General features: G+C 41.4%; 1 protein-coding gene across 4 annotated transcripts in view; it reads right to left on the reverse strand.

The window, feature by feature from the left end:
* Positions 1 to 27,771, reverse strand: part of EHMT1 (euchromatic histone lysine methyltransferase 1) — a 231,403-nt gene that overhangs the window by 188,616 nt on the left and 15,016 nt on the right. The window contains exon 1 of one of the 4 annotated variants that reach the window (XM_089675304.1): positions 3,823 to 4,055. The exons of the other annotated variants lie outside the window; for them this stretch is intronic. The gene's annotated coding sequence lies outside the window, so the exon portion shown is untranslated. Of the gene's footprint in view, positions 1 to 3,822; positions 4,056 to 27,771 lie in introns of those variants that run through there. 4 annotated transcript variants of the gene reach the window in all.

Here is a 27,771-nt window from a genome sequence, read left to right on the forward strand (position 1 = left end):
GCGCTATACAAGTACCTGAAATAAATAAATTCACAGATTTCACACGTAGTAAGCAATGATGTCAGAAGTGACATCTTGCTTACTACTCTGCATGTGATCACTGATTGGCTAATCAGTGATCACATGATCAGGACCTCGCATAGAGGTCCCATACGACGATCGGTGTTCCACTGTGTCCGGAGGACACAGCAGGCACCGGATCGCGGTGCTGCGCGCTCCCAGGGAGCGTGCACAACTAGGGGGCAGGGAGGACATTTATAAAACGGCCACCCGCCCCTGCTCTGCCACTGTCCGGCCGTTTATATACAACGGCCGGACGGGAAGTGGTTAAAAACAGTGAGGCCCTGTGGCTGCGTCATTCATTCACAGAGTTCTGTGAATGAATGAACTGCAAGTCCCGACAGCCTTAACGGCTGTGGGCTTGTAGTTTTCAATGAACTACCACAGCGCTGCACAGTTAATTGAATCTTCCTGTCAGTATATCTGCTTGCTTGTACATCCCGTATGAACAAGCAGATACGCTGACAGATCTGCAGGAGACCTGCATGGCACCAGCGATCTGCTGATCGCTGGCGCAATGCTTTGCAGGTTCCTGTAGAGAAAAATAATACATGCACATTTTTGTAACTGCAAATAAATGTGCATTTATTATTTTGTGCAAAAGGTGAAATTATCCTTTAAATACCATAGAACATTAAATAACATAGATAACAGTCTATGCCCTCATGCACACTGGATGTTTTTACAGCGGCTGTTTTTGGCTTTTGATGTTTTTTTCTACAGCAAGTAAATCCCCCAGCATGTTATCCTATGTGTTCATGCACATAGACTGTAATTGACTTTTTTTGACTGGGAAAAAAAAAAACAGGACTAGTGGGTTTCTAGAGGAGTTTTACAGCTGTAAAAAGTGGTAAATCACCACAAACCGGTGTTTATGGACTTTTTTGACGTTAAAAAACTCATGTTTTTAATGTGACTTTACACAGCTAACGTTACCAGCGTTATTAAAACGCCCAGTGTGCATGGAGCCTAACTCCAAACAAATAATATAATCTACCTGTGGTGATAAAAAAAAAAGAAAAAAAAGCATGTACTAAGTCGGCATAGTCAGCAGTGACTGGGAAGTAGATAGAGAATATTTAGTCCTCATGCACACTTGATGTTTTTTCAGCTGCTGATTTTGGCTTTTGACCTTTTTTTCTACAGCCAGTAAACTCCCCAGCATGGTATCCTATGTGTCCATGCACACATAGACTGTAATCAGCTTTTTTTTGGCAGGGGCGTTTTTTGGCAGAAAAAAAAAAACAGTAGTGGGTTTCCAGAGGAGTTTTTTTTTTTAGCTGTAAACACGCTCTAACGCTGACAAACCAGAGTTTTTGGACTTTTTTTTACCAAAAAAAAATGTTTTTGGTCAAAAAGCTATAAAAACCACAAACGTGGCAAAACACTAATACAAAAAAATCGAATGTGATTTTACACAGCTAACATTACCAGCGTTATTAAAACGCTCAGTGTGGATGGAGCCTTAGGCAGCAAAAGGTGGCAAGGAATGAGACCTGTAGATAACTATTGCCTCATAACCGAACCCTAATCATTTGGTCCACCACCATCACTTTTCATCAGATTTCCTCAAGGAAAAGAAACCGAGGCTTACCCTGATGTCTTCATGAGCCACCAAGAACTGAAGCGGATACACAGGGCACATGGTCAATGCTGGCTCTTCCCTCCAGCTGGAGATCATCAGTTGAATTGTGTTAGTTGAGGATGGCTCATTGTAATTAGCAGGAGACACCAGCGAGGCCTATAATAATGGATTATCCTTCCAAGCTAGAAAAAATATCGTACAACTGTAAGGAAGTGGGTGTTCAAACCAGTGTCTGCTGTTCTGTGCAAAGGAGGGCTTTCTGTGGCCAATCCTTTAGTCCAAGATTTATGCCACAAAAATATCTAATTTTCAAGCTGAATGCCAACATAAATTTGGCATAATTCCTTACTTTCTATGGAGAAAACAGCTTAGTGAATTATTCTCAAATAAGATTTTTTTCTTTAGTTTTTGCCAAGCTTAGCAGTTTTTTGACTTTTCAATTTACTTAGTGGCCTAACGTTCAACTTTTTTGTATTAACTTCATACCAACATCACAACATTAATATTTTTGAAAGGTAGAGAAAGAATGGGCACAATATGGCAGAAAAAAAGTTCAAAGGACAAACTCAAGCAATCTACCAGTCTTCATGAAGAAGAGTTTAACAATCCCTTCAGAAACACGTTTTCACCTAGCCATTGTGGCAAATAATCCAATACAACTAACAAAACCAGCATCTGTTAAGCAACCTTCCTATAACCACCCAACAGTGAGGGGATCCATGATGCTAACTTCCCCTTTGACCATCAGAGGGAAACAATCAGGGATTAAGCAATTATTTCTCACCAGACAGATCTTCATTTCTCATGACTATCTCCTAAAGCTTGGATATCATGCAGTGTCATCCAGAGAGTTGATGTTCTTAGCAGCTCTCTCTAAAGGGGAGATAGAACCTGACTGTTTTCAGGGTAATCAAATGTCTATACTATTTGGACTGCTTTGTTAAATAATCTAATCTAAATAAAAGAACCCTGAATTTATATACCCACTAAAAATGATAAAGGTTTTCAAGTGGCTATCCATAGATGGTCAGAAGCCTCAAAAAAGTATGATAGGCAGTGGGGAGGTGGGGGTGGGGAATCTGCTCTAGTGTCGCAAGCTGCTGAGACCTGTAAATTCTTCCTTATTCAAATGCTGATTTACACATAGTGAACCTTGTCCTTGTTCCTTTTCACCCTTATTTGATAATGATTTCTCCCTACAATTAGAAGTAATTGCACCTACACCCCTACACAGCCAGACTGTCACAATAGATGTCTGAAATTGCTGTATCAATTGATATGACTGAGAATTCCAAGGGTAACTCTTAAAACAGTTGTTAAGACCTTCAACAGATCCAATCAGCACAATCCACTGATAAAATCCAGTCTCTTATTACAGCTCTGGCATACATTAGCCTTTAAAATGTAACATTGGCATTAAAAAAAAAAATACTATTTGTTGAGCGCTGCCCCTATTTCAGTTACTGTGTCCACTGGTGAAGGAACCCTAATATGTCCACACATTTTTGCCAGATTTTAAAGAGCTGTAATGAAGAACAGTCCTTTATCTTTCATTGAGCTCTGACCACAAAAAGAATGTGATAATGGCACATCAATGCAACTGTGGATGAATCTTAAAATCTATTGAGTTTTGGTCAAATTCTGCATGTTCTTGATTCACAGATAACTATAAAAGATAGCCTTTGTTTATAAATGACTGGACGTTCTTTAAAATTTTAAAAAGCATTGGTCTTTGTAAGCAAATGCCTAATCACATACAGCATGAGCAGAGTGCACATCAGGAAAAAAAATACATATATGATATACATTTGACACATGGACTAATGTCCTAGAATTCTTGCCTAAGACTTCCCATGGACATCAAACAGAAATCAGAGGCAGATGAAATACGTAAACAGCAGTATGTTAACAGACAATTTCTTCCCCCAGTCCCTCTCTGACATCAGACATTTCCATACATTGTTCAAGGCAGACAGCAAATAATTTCACTATGTATTGGCTTTCATAAAGATCAGACAATGTCTGAAATAGTCAATACATGGCAGTGTTCAGTTACTAAGTCTTGTTGTTTACATGAATATTCTAGTCTGCGAGCCTAAAATCTTCCTCTCAACTATAATAAGTTTCTAATGACAAGTCAGAGACATTTCTACAAGAGAAAGCAGGAGCCAACTCACAATATGCAAATTTTCTCCACGTGCCTGGAAGAGAAATGAGACAAAGATTACAGCAAGCCAGCAGCCTGGTGACTGGGAGGAAAAAGAGAAGATCTGGGCGGGATAAAGGTGTTTGTCTGCAGATCAAAACGATCTCTTCATGAATCCAGCCAGTTATCACATGACAGACCTTCAACGCAGGCCACTAGGCCATCAGATTCCCTCCAGGAGCAGCTGAGGCCTACACTGGTGTCTTCATAAGCTGCCAGCAACAGACACACAGGGAGCATGCTCAGTGCAGACTCTTCCCTCCAGCTGGAGATCTAGGGCTGGAGCATGTTTGCAGAGGAAGGGTTATCGTGATCAGCAAGAGCCACCACCAGGGCCCATATCAATGGTTTATCCAGCAGAGTGGGTGAAGCACACACAGTTCTTTATAGTAAACAGTCATAAATAACACAACAGATTCACTGTACTGGCTACATTGAAAGCTGCAGTGAAACACTAGCTATGTGCTGTATTGTTGCTCAAGCTTACATTATAAACCCTTTCATAACTGTTCACAAAGTAATCCTTGATGTGCGTCATTCTAAGGGCTGTCCCTGTATACTTGTTACAAAAGGAAGTTTTAAAATGACAAGCTAGCTTGTCTATGCATAATGGGGTTTGTATTATATATTCAGGCCTCATGCACACAGGAAGTTTTTGCAGCCACTTTTAGGGGTGTCAGGCAGGTTTTTTTTTTTTTACAGCCTCCAAACGGCCCTCCATGTTATCCTATGTGTCCATGCACACAGACTTTTAGAAGCTGCTAGTAGCAGTAGTGTTTACCAGCAGGAAAAAAAAGAAAAAGGGCCAGTGCACCCAGGAGCAGCAGCGTTTTGGCATAAAAAATGCTTGATGCGTGTAACGCTTGAGCGTCAATTCATTTAATGAGTAAATTATTATCCTAGCCAATGAAATGTATTAGCACCCAAAAGCTTGATGCCTGCAAACGCACCTAAACGCTTAGAAAAGCGTTAGACATTTTTACAAGCGTCAGGCATTTTTTCTGTCAAACCGCTGCTGCCAAGAGGAGGAGCATTTTTAAAATGGCCTGTGTGCATGAGGCCTTAAACTGAGCTGTAGCAGCAGCAGAAAGACCTGAGAATGAGAGAAGCTCTCCAACAGCCACACAACTCGTTAGTCTATGACTGTACACATGGCTTTCTGCAGTCCAGTCCAAGGTTTAAAAGAAGTGCAAGGAACAAACACAGATTACCATTCTTTTATCTGCCTTTTTTTATTTATCTGTTTCACCTCAGCCCCTACCGCCCCTAAGATCCCTTCATGCATATAAAACTACTAAAATGTACAGAATTCCTATTCTACATCCTAAATCCCAATATTTACAAAAATATGACATGAGAAAGACTGGACTACAAATGGTCATGTGTAAACAAATCAACACAAAGATAGCTGTGTACACCAGCAACTATACAGGTCAACATTTCCACTAGTACTGACCCTGACTAACACCTGAATAGTGTCCGCTTTGTCCACAGCGATAGATTCCTATAGTTCTCCAGTGCAGATTGAAATTAAGCAAAGATCTGATTGGCTGAGATTTCCTTTGCACTTGTTTTAAAGGCATTATAGACCTTCCTACCTGCACTTTGTTTTTCACCTGCTTTCACAGGAGAGCATGAGAGCACGTCACAGGTCAAAGGAGAGAACGTGCACTCCTGTGACCTAGAAGAGAAGTATGACCAAAAAAGCTTTGGCCATACTTCTCTTTTAAAGCGGAGCTCCACCCAAAAGGGGAAGTTCAGCTTTAAGGATTGGCACCTTGTTTGGACCAGCTTAGACCAAACTATTAAAAGTGGAACTACACTGCATTTGAGCACCACAAACTAAGAACAGTTTAATTCATTTTTAATATGCAACGCAAACACACCCATGTCTCCATGCTTTATTTTGCTGAGAAATCACTTTGAAAAATACCCCCTAGCATTTCTAACTGTGGCCATCTAGAGTAAGGGTAGATGATTCATGTAGCAGTTACTTCCTGAGGTTCCATCTGTCCTTAACTCAGTCATTGGCTGAGCTGAGAATCCTCCCTCCTATCCTGAAAACTGCTGGGATGTATGACATCATTTGCCAAGGCATGGGAACCAGGAAGTAACTGAAGAAACGTAAAAAAAAAAAAAAATTTAAAACAAGTAAACATGATATACTTTCTCATCCACTTACTAATGCTAGCAGCATAAGGATTAAAAATAGCCCATGTTAATTGAGAGAGTGAATTTCCACTTTAAAGTCACAGAAAACCTGGAGAGCAGCTTTCCCTGGCCCACACTGGATCGACTTTGAAATCATGCCACTTTACTTGAAATCGCACAATTTCAAAGTCAAATGGCAGTGCGACTTCATAGAGTAGGGAGTGTGATGTCATCAGCCCACCTCAGCCAATGCAAGTCACACCACAAATCAGGAAAAGTAGTGCAGGAATTACTTTTCTAATTGGTGCAACCGATTAGAACAGTTCCATTGCCGATCATTGCAAGTGATTTGTCAGGCTATTTGAATGGTCAAATCTCAGGCTAATTCGCATCAGTGTGCACCAGGGGTTAATGCATTCTCTGCATTAAGGTAAAAAAAAAAACAAAAAAAAAAAAACTGTGTTCTGCTCCCCTGCAGCGCCAAAATACCTGCCTGAGCCCAATCTTGATCCAGCGCTGTACCTGAGAGAAGCGGCTCTCTCTCCTCACTGGTCATGGAGACAGCAGAGGGAGCTATTGGCTCCTGTTGCTGTCAATGACAGCCTGTCAGGAAAGCAGGGGGCAAGGCCGAGTATGGCTTGGAATTAAGCCCGCACGAGTGTCCCCATGCCAAGATTCTTGTTATGGGGGCACTCAGAAGGGGGGGCCAAACCACTGCACAGAGCAGGTAAGTATGATATGGTTTGTTATTTTAAAAAATATCTTTAGAATTACTTTAATGCTCTTGATATTAACCACTTGCCCTCCTGAGGATTTACCCCCCTTCCTGACCAGGCCATTTTTTGCTTTATGGCACTGTGTTACTTTAACCTCCTTGGCGGTATTCCCGAGTGTAGCTCGGGGTAACATTTCAGTACCACAAACGGTAACCCCGAGCTACACTTGGGAATACCATGCGGCACTGCTCCTGCTTTTTTTCTTCACTTACTTTACCCTGCGCTCCCGTGATGTGTCCCTTGCAGCGTCCCCGGCCATCTCCTCCGGCCGATGCCGGCATCCGGCTTCTGTGTCCTGTCCCTGTGACGTCGGGACGTACGGGCGCCGCTGGCGGCGGGAAATTTAAAAATTTTAAAAAATCTCTTTTTTTTTTTTTTTACATTTTTACATAGTAAAACATTGCTGTCTCAACCAATTTCACATACATCTTGTCCCTAGTGCTTTGTCCTGCGCCCTGCCTGCATTTTGTCTGTTCTTTCTGCCTGGAAACTGAGAAATGTCCATGGTGTCCAAAAAGTGTCCCTTTAGGTCAAAAGCGGTTTAGATCAGCTAGAGAACAGCGGTAGTAAATCAGAACCACTTGCAGAATTGAGTGATAATGATTTGTGGGGGAAATTCGTCATCAGACACTGAAAACGATTTTGCGACTTTGCTCAGCAATGTGCTAACTTGGCGCTATATTTCACATTTCAGTGTTTTTGGTTTGATTATATTATTGAATTAAATGTATTATTATTATATTATTATTTTTTATGATTATTTATTAAATTATAATTTATGATTACGTGTTTCAAATTTTATTCTACCCGGGATGTTTAATAGACTCTTGTTCGGACAGATTTCAGTGAGTTATTCCTAAGAATTACAGGCCTACAATAAAAAAACTACATATGTCCATGCAAAAAAATGGTACCGCTTTCAGCACCAAAAATCGGAAAGATTCATACCGCCAAGGAGGTTAACTGACAATTGTGTGGTCATGCAACGCTGCACCCAAATTAAATTTACGTCCTTTTTTTTCCCAAGAATTTAGCTTTTCTTCGTGGTATTTGATTGCCTGTGCTTTTAATTTTTTTCACTATAAGAGAAAAATGACCGAAAATTTTGTGAAAAAAAACAATATTTTTGACTTTTTACTATTAAACATGCCCAGTAGAAAAATTTAAAAAATCAAATTTTGGCAACTTATAGCGGGACTGCAGTGGGCATTTTGATAGGGGGGAAACTGACATCCCCAGTGACCAGTGCTAAAAAAAAAGCACTGACACTGTACTAATGGCACTGGGCAGGAAGGGGTTAACATGAGGGGCGATCAAAGTTTTAACTGTGTGCTAGGAGTTTTACTGGGTGACGTTGTGTTGGTGCTTCACTGTAAGCACACTGCTCTGGATGGCTGTGCACAGCCATCCAGAGAAGTGTGCCTGAGCCGACAGCGAGGAGGACTGTTCGTAAACAAAGCAGCCCTCTTCCCCATAGATCGTCGGTAATCACTGGCTGGGACCCGTTGATTGACAACCGCAGCCACGAATGGCGGCACAGGTAGGATGTGCGCGCCTCCCACCTGGAAATGCACACCCCTGCTGCCCTGTAGCAGCATATCTGCTATAGGGCGGTCGGGATGTGGTTAACCTCTTCACGCCGGCTGAACGCAAATAAACGGCCTCCCGGCGTCTGAGCCTAAATGCCGAGCGGCCGCACATTTGCATTCTATTAAAAAAAAACATATGTGCTGAGAGAGAGCGCCCTGCACGCTCCCAGCACACATGTCCAGTGTTCACGGAAAGGTCCCGAACTCCTCTTTTGATCAGGACCTTTCCCGATCATGTGACCACTGTGACAGCGGTCACATGACCCTAAACCCAGCCCCGCCTCCCAGCTTCTGAAACCCTTAAAGGGCCGGGAGGCGCCGGCGCGAAGGGGTTAAGATACTAGTGATTTTGACGGTAATATTGTAGGAACATAAAATAATCCATACTTTTATGATTTTAAAGTTCACTACTAAGCAACACTAAAGGGACTAAAGCACCTTGGTAGTGTATTCTTCCTTATTTTAACTTGTTGTGATTGTAACACTGGTATGTCCTGAACTACTTTTTTTTCATGGTTTTACTTATTTGTTTTGTATGTTTTACAAATTTGTTTAATAAAAACTATCTGGACTAAAAAAAAAAAAAAAAAAAAAAAAAAAAAAGTTCTTTCCTAGACTGTAGAGCTGTTGCGTCTTTGAGAGGCAGCCATCTTGTAGAGGTACAACTGACATATCAGGAGTAAGAGGTGACATTTGGTGGAAACCCATTGGGAGATATTATGTACCTTAGGTTCTAACAGAAAACTGTCAATCACAGTACAGCTATTAACTGCACACAATGGGGGGAATTACCGGGCAAGTAAAAACACACAGGGAGGGGAATTTACTAAAACTGGAACAGAACAAATCTGAAGCAGCTGAGAATAATAACCAATCCGCCTTTAGCCTCAGCTTGTTCAGTTAGGCTTCGCAAATAAAAACTAGAAGCTGATTGGTTGCCATGCACAACTGCTGCAGTCTTCCTAAATTTCCCTCAATGGGTACACTCACGTGTAGAACAGAGTGCCTCTCCCATTAATGGAAAACATCCCGGAAAGAAGTTGGTAAAGCAGGGTGGTGTGGACAGAGCTACTCACTGCTTGAATTTCAACTGACTCAGCAGGAATCAGACAAAATATAATAAACTAAAGTGGAAACTGAAGCTTAAAATGCAGCTACAGCACCACCATTAGGGAGTGTAGTGTCACTGTGCAGCATTTAAAACAAAAGCTGAAAACGGAGCTAAAGTGGTATTAAACCCAAATATGTATTTTGCAGCATTGGATGTGGTGGCTGCATTAGTTTTCTTTTCTTTGGCTTTTTCCCTCTGTTTTCAACTGGTGATTAAACCAGTAATATACCTTCTATATTAATTAGACACAACTCTGGATGATAAAGATAGGAAGCACAGCAGACAGCACCATTGTCATGCCTGAGCTAAGGCGAGATGGATTCCAGGAAGTAAATGCTACATGAATCCTCTGCTGTTACTCAAGATGGCCACGGCCAGGATTTCTAGGAGATGTTTTTCAAAATAATCTCTCAGCAAAATAAATCATGGAGACATGGATGAATGGGCGAATTTGCTTTGAATATTAAATTTAAATAGCATTCCTGGTTTGTAGTGCTCAGATGCAGATTAGCACATCTAGATAAATATATGGAAGCCAAACTCCATCTCACACTCTCTAATCAGTTAAAGCAATGCAAACAGTTCTTTTTTTTTTCCTTTTGGGATAAAGGTTTTGCATGAATAGATAAAAGCTGATCATTTTATTCACTCTGCCAGTGTTAAGGCGTTTGTCTCATCCATGTAAACTGATACATTCTGCTGGAGAGCTTGTACTTTTGAAACCAACAGACTTGGCTGGTTGACCTGATGAATATAGAAGAAAGCCTAAAAATGGAACATTATACAACCATCGCATCTAAGACTGGTCATGCATTAAGAAATTATCGTGTACAATTTTCCAAAGATTTACCAAAACCATATAATGTGAGGGCAAACCAAAACACTAATTTTTTTATGCAATCAGGTTGCCCTTGCACTACATAGTTGAAGGTAAATCTAAAGGAAACTGAAAAATAAAACTGTATAATGTATGGCCAGCTTAAGAATTGGTAAACTGCAATACATTAGTTCGAATCCCAGTCACAGCATCTCCTGCCTGGAGTTTGCATGTTCTCCCTGTGACTGCGTGGGTTTCCTCAAGTTACTCCAGTTTCCTCCCACACTCCAAAGACATGCTGGTAGGTTAATTGTCTCCTGTCTAAATTGGCCCTAGTATGTGTATGTATGAATGTAAGTTAGGGACCTTAGATTGTACGCCCCTTGAGGGTTAGGGACTGATGTGAATGTACAATATATATGTAAAGCGCTGCGTAAATTGATGGCGCTATATAAGTACCTGAAATAAAATGTTAAAAAATAAATACAACAAATGTTTGCTTTTGGGATTAACATGGCTTTAATTTCTGCTAAGAAAGCTTTGTGCCCTTATAACCATATATAAGCACAAATACACACACAGTACCTTGAAAAAGTATTCATACCCCTTTAAACTTTCCACATTTTGCCATGTTACAACTAAAAACGTAAATGTATTTTATTGGGATTTTATATGATAGACCAACACAAAGTAGCACATAATTGTGAAGTGGAAGGAAAATGATAAATGGTTTTCAAAATGATTTACAAATATGAGAAAAGTGTGGCATGTGTTTGTATTCAGCCCCCTTTACTCTGATACCCCTAACTAAAATCTAGTGGAACCAATTGCCTTCAGAAGTCACCTAATTATTAGAGTCCACCTGTGTGTAATTTAATCTCAGTATAAATACAGTTGTTCTGTGAAACCCTCAGGAGGTTTGTTAGAGAACACTAGTGAACAAATAGCATCGTGAAGGTCAAGGAACACACCAGACAAGTCAGGGATAAAGTTGTGGAGAAGTTTAAAGCAGGATTAGGTTATAAAAAAAAATATCCCAAGCACTGTTCAATCCATCATCTGAAAATGGAAAGAGTATGGCTCAACTGCAAGCCTACCAAGATATGAATACCTTTTCAAGACAGTGTGTGAGTGTATCTTGCGGAAAAATTGCACGCGCCCACGTGTGTGTGTGTGTGTGTGTGTGTGTGTATATATATATATATACACACACACATACAGTGGGGCAAAAAAGTATTTAGTCAGCCACCAATTGTGCAAGTTCTCCCACTTAAAAAGATGAGAGAGGCCTGTAATTGGCATCATAGGTAGACCTCAACTATCAGAGACAAAATGAGAAAGAAAAATCCAGACAATCACATTGGCTGATTTGGAAAGAATTTATTTGCAAATTATGGTGGAAAATAAGTATTTGGTCAATATCAAAAGTTCATCTCTATACTTTGTTATATATCCTTTGTTGGCAATGACAGAGGTCAGGCGTTTCCTGTAAGTCTTCACAAGGTTGGTACACACTGTTGCTGGTATGTTGGCCCATTCCTCCATGCAGATCTCCTCTAGAGCAGTGATGTTTTGGGGCTGTCGCTGGGCAACACGGACTTTCAACTCCCTCCAAAGGTTTTCTATGGGGTTGAGATCTGGAGACTGGCTAGGCCACTCCAGGACCTTGAAATGCTTCTTATGAAGCCACTCCTTTGTTGCCCGGGCGGTATGTTTGGGATCATTGTCATGTTGGAAGACCCAGCCACGTTTCATCTTCAATGCCCTTGCTGATGGAAGGAGTTTTGCACTCTAAATCTCACGATACATGGCCCCATTCATTCTGTCCTGTACATGGATCAGTCGTCCTGGTCCCTTTGCGGAGAAACAGCCCCAAAGCATGATGTTGCCACCCCCATGCTTCACAGTAGGTATGGTGTTCTTTGGATGCAACTCAGCATTCTCTCTCCTCCAAACACGACAGTTCTATTTTGGTTTCATCTGACCATATGACATTCTCCCAATCCTCTTCTGGATCATCCAAATGCTCTCTAGCAAACTTCAGATGGGCCCGGACATGTACTGGCTTAAGCAGGGGGACACGTCTGGCACTGCAGGATCTGAGTCCCTGGCGGCGTAGTGTGTTACGGATGGTAGCCTTTGTTACGTTGGTCCCAGCTCTCTGCAGGTCATTCACTAGGTCCCCCCGTGTGGTCCTGGGATTTTTGCTCACCGTTCTTGTGATCATTTTGACCCCACGGGGTGAGATCTTGCGTGGAGCCCCAGATCAAGGGAGATTATCAGTGGTCTTGTATGTCTTCCATTTTCTAATTATTGCTCCCACAGTGGATTTGTTCACACCAAGCTGCTTGCCTATTGCAGATTCAGTCTTCCCAGCCTAGTGCAGCTCTACAATTTTGTTTCTGGTGTCCTTTGACAGCTCTTTGGTCTTCACCATAGTGGAGTTTGGAGTGTGACTGTTTGAGGTTGTGGACAGGTGTCTTTTATACTGATAACAAGTTCAAACAGGTGCCATTGATACAGGTAATGAGTGCAGGACAGAGGAGCCTCTTAAAGAAGAAGGTACAGGTCTGAGAGAGCCAGAAATCTTGCTTGTTTGTAGGTGACCAAATACTTATTTTCCACCATAATTTGCAAATAAATTCTTTCCAAATCAGCCAATGTGATTGTCTGGATTATTTTTCTCATTTTGTCTCTGATAGTTGAGGTCTACCTATGATGCCAATTACAGGCCTCTCTCATCTTTTTAAGTGGGAGAACTTGCACAATTGGTGGCTGACTAAATACTTTTTTGCCCCATGTATATATATATATATTTATATATATATATATATATATATATATATATATATATATATATATATATATATATAATATGATTTTGCTCAGGAGGGAAAGTGGTTAAAACACTGGCTTCTGATTGGATCAAAAAACACACAGCTGTGACTGTATCCTTAAAGTCCAACCCCAGTATGGAGAAAAAGAAATATAAATCAGTAACCAAGTACTTAGCTGAAAATGTTACTTTAGCTCCCTTCAAAGCATTCTTTGCAGACATAATGTAGCTTTAAGGTTCAATGCCAGCCTCTTCCAGGTTCAATAAATCCCAGCATCATTCAATCCACTTCCTGTGAGCGTAGGCCACCATAGACACCCATGCATCATGATTCAGCCAGGACTGACCATCCTGCACAGAGCGACGCTCACATGTCAGTACCTGAGCGCTGTTCTGTGCAACAATAATGCTGGTCATAGATGAATCGAATCTCGGCTGGTTCAGCAGGGGCTGGCCCAGATTTGATCCAACTATAGGCAGGTTAGTTGTACTGAAGTTGATCCATTGATTGACTTCAGTACAACCAGCCTCTCAGATTTATTTTGTATGTGATTACTGACGGAAGCTATAGCCACCAGCAGTGATCGTTGTTCTCTGCCTGCAGAGAGAACACAATAGCGCTACAGGAGCCATACCCTGATCAGCGCTGACTCTGTTGATTGGGGAATAAAGCAATTTTCAAATTGCACCATCTATGGCTTGCTTAAGGATCACCTATCAGCAGAGGAAAGAAGAAAGACTTTCTGCATCACAGGACTATGCAATTAGAAAAGGGAGTGGGGCAATTTGTACCTTCCAGGTACACCGCTCCTTTACACAAACTGTTCAGTTTAGTACAACAGGTGCTTTTTGTTGAGTTTTGTTTTATTTAGGCTCTATAAAACACACATCTGCTCTCTGCTGACTCCATGACATTTATAGAAAACCAGTTCAGAGGCCATTTTAAAATAGATTTCCTCAAATTAAACCCCACGGAAATTGTACAGAATAAAACTGATGTTTAAAAAGGTGTTAATACTGATAAAACAAGAATGTCTTTTGAAAGATGAGACCACCCAAGTGAAACCAATGTCTGCACACGTATCTTATCTCTCCTTTCAGCATCCTCCATCTGGACCAGACACCTGCAGGATATCAAGCCAGCTCCTGAATCCCTGTGAGACACTCGTCCCCCCCCACCCCACCCCCACCCCATTGTAGATTAATCTCACCATTACTGCCCTATTACAGTCTAATTGCCTGCGGACTCCTGGGGGAAACTAAAATTTTAACCTGTGAAAGCATGATCTGAGTGCACAGGATTTAAAAGAGAAGTGCGGGATTTTAAAAAAAAACAAAAAAAAAAACATACATACATACTTATCCATGTCAATGCAGCATCAATCAGACACTGCAGCTGTCCTCCACCTGCTCTAAGACCTAGAACCGAGCAATCACATGACCAGTGATCGCTCAGTTCTCGGAAATCAGAGAGTGGTGATGGTCAGTCGCTGGCTCTCTGCTCTGCCTCTACAGCACTCACTGAAGCGTCGAGCTGTGGAAGAGGCAGGAGGGGCTGGCTCAAGCTCTCAGTGGCGTGCCGAGAGGCTGAACCAGCTGCCAGTCAGTGGATTCCGACATTAAAGTCTGGATCCTTGCAGAGCCAGGACCGGCTCTGATGTCAGCTGCCAGCAGGCTTTACCCTAGCTGAGTCTAGGTCACAGGAGTGCAGAAATAAGTGTACTCCAGTGACCCAAAATATAACACAACTAACAATTTCAGAAAAAGAGCCACTTCCATGCTAGATCAATAGCCTGTTACTGGATTCCCAATGCATTTACCAGTCAAGCACATGAGGAAGCTCTACCAATATCACAATCAGTATGTGATGACAACTCTTCAGCACATCAATGCTGGGCAGAGATGAAAAAGGTAAAAACAAGTTCCTATAATGTACTAGAGGGCACAGATTCTAGAGGGTACCTGCATTTAAATCTAAATTCAGCATGCAGCTTGGCTAGACAAAGACTGGAAAACGTTAAACCTTTTATTTTCTACAAGGTAATATTTCAGTTCACAATCCTACAGTCAGCTGACTCCAGGAAAGAAGGAAGATAAAGACAGCAAAAAAAAAAACTGTCCGTCTACTAAAAATGTGTTTTTGTTTGTGTGTCATTTGGAGATTTTCTAAAACTTCCCATACTGAAAAGAGGTGGTTGAAATTTGACTGAACAGCAACACAAAAGGGCAATAATACGCTTTTTATACTCACTGTAAAATCCTTGTCTTGGAGTTCTTTAAGGGAAACAGGAAACATTTAACCTTCAGCTTATGGAAGACTAGACATTGGCAAACCAAAGAAAAACAAAACTGTAGTCCAGCTAAAGATAACCCCTCCCACTACCAGCATGCCCTAGTTTTGTAGCATAGCAGTACCAAGAGCATGATCATTACACAAAACATGATGGACCTTATGGCATCAGATAAAGCTACAACATCCACCTTGAGGAACTTTAACCACTTGACCTCTGGAAGATTTACCTTCCTTCATGACCACACCATACTGTAACTGACAATTGCGCAGTCATGCAACTGTACATAAATGAAATTTAGATTTTCTAAAAATCAAAAAAAATTGACAATCTCTTCATAAATTTAGGCCGATATGTATTCTGCTATGGATTTTTGGTAAAAAAAATCCCAATAAGCGTATATTGATTGGTTTGCACAAAAGGTATAGTGTCTACAAACTATGGTGTATATATATTGTAAATATTGTTTTATACTAGTAATTGCAGCGTTCAGCGACTTCTAGCGGGACTGCAATATTAATCTGACACTTTGTGGGATCCAGTGACACCATTACAGTGATCAGTGCTAAAAATATACACTGTCACTGTGCTAATGCCACTGACAGAACACAGCTCTGCCTTGTTTACAAAAGCAGAGGTGTGTTCTGTCCCTCTCCTCGCCGATTAGTGTGTGCCGGTGATCATCCATTGGCCAGCACATGCTTATTGGCTTCTGCTGTGACTAAACACAGCAGAAGCAGCATGCCCCCTCAACCAAGAAGTGCAAAATCACGTTTATATATACATGATTTTGCACAGAGCAGCTGCACTGTAGCAGTACATAAGGAATTCAAATTGGCCAGTCTGATCAGCCTACTCTATAAGTATGTCTTCAGAAACTAGGTAAACACTGAGGCAATACCAGTAACACTGAGGCAATACCAGTAACACTGAGGCAATACCAGTAACACTGAGGCAATACCAGTAACACTGAGGCAATACCAGTGGCTCTGAAGCTGGAAAATGCGCTACCTTCATGAAAACAGGGCGGGAAAGCGTTCCACACAGAACTCAGTGCCCAAAGGTTGATTCCAGGATACCATTGCAACGTCCAGTCTAGTGGAGTCAGGATCTTGATTAAAGGGGGGGAAAAACAGAATGAAGGAAAAAGTGCTAGCAAAAAATTGTTTCTTTTTTTGATTTCGAGCTGAAGAAAAGTCTTCCATACTCCCAGGGCACTAGCAAAAAATTAAGCATGTAGAAGGAGTTTGGCTGCCCTACTGCTTTTTTTTTTTACCCATGTCCAATCCTCGTTTGTGGCAGAATCACTCAAAGTTAAAGGCTTCCTATGGAGTGGCCATGGAAAACCATTTCTCTCCCACACCCTGCTCAGTTCAACCGCACCACACCGTCCTTTACATAATCTTCCGACCATGGGGCATTTACAACTTTGGGCCTTTCCCCTTGCCCTCTATCCCATCCTGGGCAATCCTAATTTTCCCCCAGGCCTACAAGACGCAACCTTCTCCTTATTGCACCGACATGACTTATACTCTGCTACACACTATATCAGTCAATCACAATGACTAAATACACACCAGATGCAGACATCACCATTTTCCCACCTCAAAAGATTCCATTTGCTTCAATGATCCCATTTTTAAAAAATATTTACCACCGGCATCATGGTTTACCTGCCCTGTTGATTTTTTTTAATCGCAATGCAGGGCAGAAGGCCCAAGAAGACACGCACGGTCTTTTATTTATAAACTCTTACTGACGGGAGTCTTCCTCTACTGCTCTCAAATTCCAAAGCCAATAGGAAGGAAATCTCCAGGTCCCACTCACCCTGGAAGATCAGACAAAAATTTTAACATTTGCCTACAAATCCTCCATCAGTAGTAAATATCAGGAGACGGGCTACAAAATAGTAACCCAGTTGTAACGTATTGCCTGCGGTGCTTCACCGTATGTATCCATTGGTGACTAATACCTATTGCTGCCCTGGTACAGCCACTGTTGACATGCTTCACGTTTTTGGTCCTGCCCATAATTTGGACCGTTTTTGTAGTCCATTCTACAACACAAAAATTCACCGATCACCCGGTCCCCTACACCCCTGGTTTTTTTTCTCCTACACCTCTCTAATATCCCTTTGAAAATATACAAAAAGTCAGTTGTTCGACACCTAGTTAATGCTGTATGCTCCTGCATTCCTGCTTTGTGGAAAACCTTTACAGTGCCTTCATTAACACTCTAGTTCATAAGACTGAAGATTTAAAGACAATAGAAGACTTGACAAGTGTTGTGCATGGCACAGAGGAAAAAACTCGAAAAATGTGGTTTCACTGGACAGCATACTCCTGTACTGTGAAGATTTAGCACATTTATGCTGGCTGACTTCATATGGAAGTTCCAGTATTGAACTACCTTGAGACTCTGACTGGAATTAGGCGCTTAATGGCCTCAGAGGCAGAGAGATTCTGCCCAACAGGGTATTGTTTCTATGAAAACACACATGGAAGAGATCTTTAACATACAACACGCAACTAGAGGGGAGGGATGGACTATCCTTCCCATCTGTTCCTATTCCCTCTTCCCAGACCAACAATCTACCCACCCACTCCAAATGCCCCCCATTTTTTTTCCTGGGGCTCCCTTCATTATTATGACCTGGGCTCTCTGACAGGGGTCAATTTAATCTCATCTTTGTGGAATCTTTGTTTTGAAATAATATTATTGTACTATTTGAAATTGTGTCTCCCCACTTTTGTTTCATCACTTGGAAGACACGACCCATACTCTGAGAACCCAACATAATATTGAAAGCTTACAGTTGACATAAGTTTTGATTTTTGTATATATGCTTGTTTGTATTCTTCTTGTATACAATTTGTTAAAACTAATAAAGTAAAAACGGAACGCATCTTTAAAGGCTTCCTGTGTCTCTCAATGTACGAGAAAGGAAAAAAAACCTTCTCAGACCTATCCTAAAACAAAACATTTTGTCTGACATTAAAGTGATATTAAAGGTTTGGGAGTTTTTTTGGTTTTTTTTAATAACAAACATGTCCTACTTACCTGCTCTGTACAATGGCTCTTGTTGCTGTATCTGAGCCAATGAGGAGAGAAAGATCTGGGAAAGCCTCGGCTCTCGTGCACATTGCTGGATTGAGATGGTGCTCAGGTATGTATTTAGGTGGGGGAAGCTACATGAAGAAGGCTTTTTACATTGCTGCATAGAATACAGTAAGGTAAAGAGCCTGCTTTACAACCACATTATTCTTTTACCATAATCGCTATTTTGAAATTAACAACTGTTGAAATATAAAGTTAATATACAGGGCCACCTACTAAAATATCATCCACGCAATAGTACATTGCTTTTAGTAAATCAGTGTTACAGGCAAATACGTATTGAGATTCCAAAACGAGAACTACAATTTTTTTCTAACAAGGACTTTATGGTCGTCCACAGTTTAGAAAGAAGGATCAAAGTCGAGGGGCAGCACAGTGGCTAAATGGTTAGCACTTCCGCCTTGCAGTACTAGGGTCGCTGGTTCGAATCCTAACCACGGCACCACCTGCCTGGAGTTTGCATGTTCTCCCTGTGACTGCGTGGTACTCCGGTTTCCCCCCACACGCCAAAGGTGAACTGGTAGGTGAATTGGCTCTTGTCTAAATCGGCCCTAGTATGTGAATGTATGAATGTGAGTTAGGGACCTTAGATTGTACGCCCCTTGAAGGTTAGGGCTGATGTGAATGTACAATATATATGTAAAGCGCTGCACAAATTGACGGCGCTATATAAGTACCTGAAATAAATAATAAGTCGAATACTCAGGTCCCGCTTCTAGCGCCTTGAGTAATGTAGCATGTGCTGTATAGGCAAGTAATACTGATTGAATGGGGTAAGCCTCCCTCCAAGTAGCGCAACCTGCCAAATAATGCAGTTGTGCAGCTAAGTAGTAACTCCATGAGTGAAGGACAGTTAGATCATCCATATCTTTAGGTGATTGAGAAATTCAAGCCAGATCCTGGATTGACCATTCTTCCAGGGGAGAATTCTGAAAAGGGAGTCTATACTTTTAAATTAAGGGCCCACATAGGGGAGTTATGAAAGATGTACAAAAGTTCTTACATCCAGATCATTCTAATTAAATTTCACCTGCCAACAACAAACAGTAGACGTTGGCACCAAGTCTTGTACTTCCCTTGAAAGGCGGTAAGAAGGCTAGCTTATAATTTAAATCAGAACTATAAGCAAAACCTTTTTTTTTGGATAGGGAAAGGAATAACTATAACCCCTGTCAGTTTTTACAGCCATCCGTGTCCCACTGGATATAACTTCCTGTACCATAGCCAAAACAGAAAGTCCCTCCAAAATAAGGGAATCCCTTGGGGCCTCTCAGGTCACCAGAACTAGTGTCCCCATGTCTCCTCTATTTCTTTTCTGGAACAGCCCAAATTTAGGTATTTTCTTTCACATTCACTTTTAATGACAAAGGTATAATATGACAAATAGAGATAGTGACTTCCCCTAATGGGGGCACAGACAGCAATAAAAACCTAAAAGGGGTTCTAATCCATTTCCACTCTGTCTAAAACTAAAAAAAAAAATTGATTTTAATTATACTTTAAGTATTGTCTGAGGTTGGTTGTGATGTGCAACTCCAAATAATTGATTTTTTTCTACAATTTGAATATGTCAAGCACAAAGAGGAAGAAGCGGAGTAAAGGTGTCAACTGGAAGAAGGGTGCATTTATCCCATTTTATGGAGTCCTGAAAGAGAGCTAAAAGTGCCAATTGGGAACATAAGGGAGTCTTGAGTGTCTCCCAGGAACAACAGTGTATCACCTGCATATAATGCATAGAAACCTCCCTGTCGTCCCTTTTAAATCTCATAATATTCCTGGAGGAACGAATAGCTGCAGCTAACAGCTCTACTGCTAATGCAGAGTAAGAGCGGCAAAAGGCAGCCCTGTGGTATACCCCTACCTAATTGGCATGTTTCCAAGAGGTCATTGTTGAGCCATATGTGGGCCCTGGGTATTGTATGCATTAAATAGATCAATTTATTAAAACGTTAGGCCTAAATCAAATTCATCCAGTATATGCCAGTTAGCTCCATTCCACAGCTTACAGCTGTTGTGGCGAAATGGGGCCGAACAATGCACTGAGCAGTACTGATGCTTAGAGTAGTATGTGCCCAGGGATGAATGCTCAGAACATAAGCAGTTCATAGAACTGCAGTCCTTAAAAAAGTGTTGTCACGCTCCCTTAATTATGCAACTATTAAGCAAAGCAAGGATCAGGGGTTCAAAAGATTATTTCTATTACTTTACAAAGTTCTGGCAGGTGATCCCCCCCATTTGTGTTTCAGCTGTGTAGCCTCAGGTCTGAAACTACTATACGGTTTCCACACACAATAATGTATACAATATGAACACTAAGAAAATACTTTTTGGTTATGGGGTTTGTCCCTATTGTAGAGCCATTCGATCAGCAAGCAACTAAACACAGGAATGGTACTTTATGAATTTAAGATATTTGGCTGTTTGCCCTTAACATGTTTTGCTGACAAGCTGTGAAATGTGATCCTCACTAGGAATCCTCTGTAAACTTCCTGCAAGGATTCCACGCACTTCCCACAGTTAAGACAGCTGTCAGACCACATCCATACCGCTAATTTAGACAGATGAAATCATGGGAGTCTCAAAATCCCCTTCAGCATCTCTGATCTTCGGAACAAGCGCAATAATGCATTATGATCAACACCATCTGCATTTGGTTCCCAATTTAAAATTTTGCAAAAAGAAAGTGGGAAAGTCGCTCGTTGCACACTGAGGCCTTGGTGATTCATTTTAGACAACACAGCAATCTGGAGGTCAGGGCTAAACTGCCAGACAGATATGAATTCCTCTTGTGCATGTCACAGGGGCCATCAATGGAAACCTAAAAAGGTACATTGGCAGATGCTGTAATTATGCAACCATATCTTCCCTTCTAAAGTTTGATATCTCGGTGAAATTCACTTAGCTTTTTTTTTTCTTTTTTGTTTGTAGATAAAAGTCTAACCTAATATGATTTTTAAAAAAGCCTGGCTTTGAATACCTTAAATTAAAGTAGAACTATAGGCAAAACTTTTTTCCCCCCATTGTGATTGGAGTACAGTAGTTATAACCCCGATCAAGTTTTTCTTTTGGCCATCTGTGTCCCATTGGAGAGATTTCCCTTCACTTCCTGTCCCATGGCCAAAACAGGGAGCGAGAGGCAATCCCTGCAAATTGAGGAAATCTCTTAGGGGCCCCGAGGTTACCAAAACTAGTGTCCCCATTAAAAGGTGCAAAAGCATTGAAATACAGGCACAGCAGCCAATTCAAATGTATGGAATACCTTGTCTAGGCAAACGCGACTAGCAGACATGCTTAAGTGTAATTCCAGCCTAAAGTTGAACTAAGAATATTTGAAGGATGTCATTGCTAACCTCTTGAAAACGCAATTTGCTGCTATGCAGATTCTATGGTTTCAATACTTTCTGAATCAATGACCCAGAAAAAGCATGCAGAGAAAAAGCTTCAACTTTACCGACTGCCTGTTTTTACATGCTCAGAGTCTAACTATTCAGATCTTAAACACTGTAACAAATAAATAATATTTTGAAATAAAGTATATATGCAGCGCTCTGTAAATCATATAAAAATAATCAAACAAAAGTCCTTAAAGCAGAGATTAAATGATTTTAACCGCTAGCCTAAAGGGCACTTCTACCCCCTTCCTGCCCAGGCCAATTTCCAGCTTTTTGCGCTGTCGCACTTTGAATGACAATTGCGCGGTCATACAACACCATACCCATATGAAATTTTTATCTTTTTTTTGTGACAGATACAGCTTTATTTTGGTGGTATTTAATCACCTCTGGGTTTTTTATTTTTTCTTAAACAAACCAAAAACCACTGAATATTTTGGGAAAAAAACATTTTTTCTTAGTTTTTGTTATAAAATTTTGTAAATAAGTGATTTTTCTCCTTCACTGATATACGCTAATGAGGCTGCAGTGGTGGGCACTGATAAGCTGCACTGATGGATACTGATAGGTGGCACTGATGAGGAGGCACTGGTAGGTGGCACTGGTGGGCATTGAGAGGCATCACTGATGGGCACTGAAAGGCAGCACAGATACATGGCACTGATATATGGCACTGACTGGCACTGTTAGGCGGCACTGACTAGCAGAGATAGGCGGCACTGACATGGCACTGGTAGGCAGCACTGACACGGCACTGATAGGCGGCACTGACTGGCACTGATTGGCAGCACTGATAGGTGGCAATGATTGGCATTGATAGGTGGCACGAATGGGTACTGATATGTGGCATTGATGTGCACTGGTAGGCACTGATATGTGGCATTGATGTGACACTGATGGGCACTGGCACGAGGCACTGATGAGCACTGACAAGTGGCCCTGCTGAGGCTACACTGATCATCAGGGCACACTGATCATCAGTGCCCTGATGATCAGTGTAGATGTCCCCTCCGCGGAAAGCCAATTACCGGCTCTCCTCTCCTCACGAGCTGTCAGCGTGACAGCTCGAGAGGAGAGAAATGCCGATAACCGACATTTCCGTGTTTACATGTGATCAGCTGTGATTGGACACAGCTGATCACATGACCGAGCTGACATCTTTGGCTCTTTCCTTGATCGGTGATCTGTTGTGTCCGAGGGACACAGCGCACCGCCAATCGCCGCGCGCTCCCTGAGCCGCGCATGCGCGGTGAGAATGGGAGGTCATCATATGACGTCCTCCCAGAATAAGAGAACCACCTTGCGCCCGTCATTGGACTATATGGCGGGCGGGAGGTGGTTAAACAATACTACACCATATCGGGTCTCTATTTCCTTTCTTTCATATGATATGGAGAGTCATTACCAGAAATTGTACAGGTGAAACTCGAAAAATTAGAATATTGTGCAAAAGTTCATTTATTTCAGTAATGCAACTTAAAAGGTGAAACTAATATACGAGATAGACTCATTACAGGGACGGACTGACAACTCATGGGGCCCCCGGGCAATAGGGGATCATGGGGCCCCTGTGTCCTCGCCCACACTCAAACCACACCCAAAAAAGCCTATGAAGGGTACCAAGGGGCATCTCATGGGGCCCCCTACTGACCCCGGGCCCTCGGGCAGTGTCCGAATTCCCAAATGGTCAGTCCACCCGACTCATTACATGCAAAGCAAGATAGTTCAAGCCTTGATTTGTCATAATTGTGATGATTATGGCTTACAGCTCATGAAAACCCCAAATACACAATCTCAGAAAATTAGAATATTGTGAAAAGGTGCAATATTCTAGGCTCAAAGTGTCCCACTCTAATCAGCTAATTAGGCCATAACACCTGCAAAGGGTTCCTGAGCCTTTAAATGGTCTCTCAGTCTGGTTCAGTAGGAATCACAATCATAGGAAAGACTGCTGACCTGACAGTTGTGCAGAAAACCATCATTGACACCCTCCATAAGGAGGGAAAGCCTCAAAAGGTAATTGCAAAAGAAGTTGGATGTTCCAAAGTGCTGTATCACAGCACATTAATAGAAAGTTATGTGGAAGGGAAAAGTGTGGAAGAAAAAACCAAGTACTGAGTACATATGAATGCTTACACTTTTCAGAGGTCCGATATTGTTCTATGTACAATCCTTGTTTTATTGATTGCATGTAATATTCTAATTTTCTGAGATTGTGGATTTGGGGTTTTCATGAGTTGTAAGCCATAATCATCACAATTATGACAAATCACAGCTTGAACTATCTTGCTTTGCATGTAATGAGTCTAACTCATATATTAGTTTCACCTTTTAAGTTGCATTACTGAAATAAATTAACTTTTGCACGATATTCTAATTTTTTGAGTTTCACCTGTAGATCTGGAGTGTTGGAGCCAGTTACAGAGGCTATTGATTTGGAGTGTTGGAACCATTCTAAGGAAAAATCGATGTATACGAGTGAACATCCTTGTCTGGAGAAATATATGTTTATACCAAAGCAATTTTTGCCAACCATGAGAGTGGGAGGCAAATAAAGTTGGTGAGTGCATACCTAAAGGGGGAGCACAGCACTGTTTGGAAATTTACTTACAGTCACGTGGTGGTTTTATTTGAAATTCAACTCACATGGTGATTTCAAAAAGGACTTTATTGATGGACTTTTTGTTTATGATTGTTTTTATATGATTTACAGAGCGCAGCATATATACTTTGTTATTTCAAAATATTATTTATTTGTTACAAATTTTTGCTCACAGTAGAAAGTAGTGGCTATTTTTATTATCATTATAATTCACATATTTATTATTTGGGGATCAGTTTGTATTCAGAAAGGCAGAATATATATGTATTTATATACGTATTTTTTACCTGGAGATATACGGTGTGTTATATAGATCTTAAACACTAATGCATAAAGCGATGTATATATTAAAAATCCCTAGGGCAGGGAGAGGAGGAGGCAGCACCAATCAGGAGTCATACATTCAAAAGTGCTAACATAGAACATGCTGACAGAAGGAGAAAGAAGACAGATAGACCTTATGGGGTTATTTACTAAAAGTGGAGTGCAAAATCTGGTGCAGCGCTGCATAGGTACCAATCAGCTTCCAGGTTTTAGTGCCAAAGCTTAACAGAACAAGCTGACGTTAGAGGCTGATTGGCTACCATATACAGCTGCACCAGATATTGAATGCACCAGTTTTAGTAAATATCCCCCATCAGTCTTTTGCTGTTCTTTCATTGTTCAGTCTGAGACAAAGACCAAATGGACAAAAATGTAAATCTCTGGAGGCAGAACAGCTCCCATATACGATGTTTATTTGTGTATTTAGCGGTCTACTTTAAACCCTAAAGCAGGCCATAGATTTAGCAATTTTATGTTATTCCACCATGGCTGGAAGGACAGAAAAATCACTCAAATTGCCCCTCAACAGTCAGTGTTGATGAAGGAATCCCTCCCACAGCACTATTGCGTTCTGCCAGCGGGGAGCCTTCCCTGCCAGCAAAACACAATTAGTGTTGCCACCTATAGTCAATAGACAGATCGACTTGTGTAAAGCCAGGGTGCCTACACATGGATTGAAATGCAGCAGGTCCCTGCTGAACCAGCCATAATTTGATCCATGCTGGCTAGTCTATTTTTCATTAAACAGCTAATTTGGGCCAAACTGGCACAAACTATTACCTTTACCAAGTGAGGCAGTTGCTGGAAGCACTGGGTCATGCTGTATGTTGTGGCAGCCTCTCTTCCTGTCTGTTGCTGGAATTAAAGGTTGTAAAGGCACAAGATTTTTTTTTTATCTTCATGCATTCTTTCACTCCTCATTGGCTGAGACAGCAGTGGGAGCCACTGGCTCCCGCTGCTGTCAATCATAGCCAGTGAGCCAATGAGGAGAGAGTGGGGGTAGGGCAGGGCTGCAGCTCTATGTGTGAATGGAAACACAGAGCAGCAGCTCCGGAGCAAGCCTGCTTGGGTGCCCCCATAGCAATCTTGCTTGCTTTGGGGGCACTCAGCAGGAGGGAGGGGCCAGGAGCACCAGCAGGGGACCCAAGAAGAGGAGAATTGAGACTGCTCTGTGCAAAACCATTACACGTTGCCTTTTATATTACTTTAGGTCCAGTCGGGCTAAGTGCTTTTCAGCCACTAAGAAGAAGCCTTGAATTGTTATCAATGAATATAAGGCTTCCTCTGACTGACCACAGTGGAGTGGTGGGTGGATGACATCACAATCTCAACCTCAGCTAGAGAATGCTTTCCATTCATTGCAAAAAATACAAGGCTTCTTCTGAATGGCTCAAAAGTCCAACTCCATTTTCTCCTGGTTCTGATGGCAAGTCTCCCATGACACGTCCAGAACACTGATGCTACATATAGTATAATCCAGCGTTGGGCTAGCTTGGCTCAAACAAGCTATTTAAGGTACAGAAAACCTGGACCTAGGCTCTAATGCTAAAGGCAACTGGCTGAGACTATTTTGAAACAGGCTGGCCTTGGCATCCTATGAATTTCTGTCACAATAGGTTTCCTTTATAGCTGAAATCTGAGCAAAACATATATTTAAATAGAGAACTAGTAGACTTACTAGACTTTTTGTTCCCATTTTTTCCAGATCTTTGCCGTAACCCAACATGAAAGCCCCTGCACACTGCCTCTGTTCAGGAGTTGCCTACAATAGAGACCAGTCACTGCTACATTCTCTCCTTATGTAGGTGACTGGTCTTGTAATTTACACTCCTACAGCTGTCTGTAGTCGGAGAACCTTCCCATAGCTCTGCCCTCTGAACAGACTGTTCAGCCCAGTGATTATATTTTTTCCTGCATCTGACAACTCTGTTAGGATAACACCTACTGGCAGCAGTTTCCAAATGGCAAAGCATCTGAGCCTGTGAAAAAAACAGGAAGCTCCATGTTTCTAAGCACCACTTTCTTCATTATCCAGTGGCAGACTTCACAACGCAGAATCATGTGACAGGAATCAACAGTCACCGACTGCACCCTCATAATCCCACATAATCTGATATCAGTGGATTATATCAAATTCTGGTTCCTATGATGATGGCTAAAGAGAAGAGGTGGCACACTGCCATTAGCAAAAAAAAAAAAACTATGCCACAACTGTACAGCTAACCAGACAAGATAATCTCCCTGACCATTTAAAAAGAGAAGACTGTCGCAGCTTTCAACCTGCACTCGTCAATTTTGTACAAGAAAAGAAAAAAATCCTTTAAAGAAACAATGTGTTAAAAACTATATTTGAAAATGTTATTGTGCAGTCATTTCACAAATTAAGATTTCATGCACAATAGGGCTTATCTAAACGTTTTTATTCTAGTAGGAGAGAAGCGGCTGCAAAAACACTCCTAAGATGCATTATTTTCAAACGTGCTTAAGCGCACTTGAGAGCGTATGCATTTCATTAGCCAGAATATTAATTTATTCTAGCCACAGAAATGAAAGAATGATCAAGCGCTAAACGCGTGTTTACCCACTTTCAGGCATTTTTTTTGCCAAAACGCTTCTCTCTTGAACACACAAGTGACGGGTGTAAATTCCTGTGTGCATGGACACATAGGTTAACATGGAGGGGAATTTAGAGGCAGAGAGAGAAAAAAAAAAGCTGAGTTTGATATTTATCAATACCTCCTTTGGCACAGATCACAGTATGTAAATACCTTTTGTATCCCCCAGAGAATCTGAATTCTTGTTTGTTTTTGTCCATTCTTCATTACATATCACTTATATTCTATTGATTGATTTATTTACTCTAACTAAATGTTTTCTGTGCCACACAACCCCAAAGCATAATTGTGGCCAAATA

This window comes from Staurois parvus, unplaced genomic scaffold (assembly GCF_062004578.1).
Source record: "Staurois parvus isolate SC_StPar_1 unplaced genomic scaffold, SC_StPar_1.0 ptg000154l, whole genome shotgun sequence".
NCBI lineage: Eukaryota > Metazoa > Chordata > Amphibia > Anura > Ranidae > Staurois > Staurois parvus.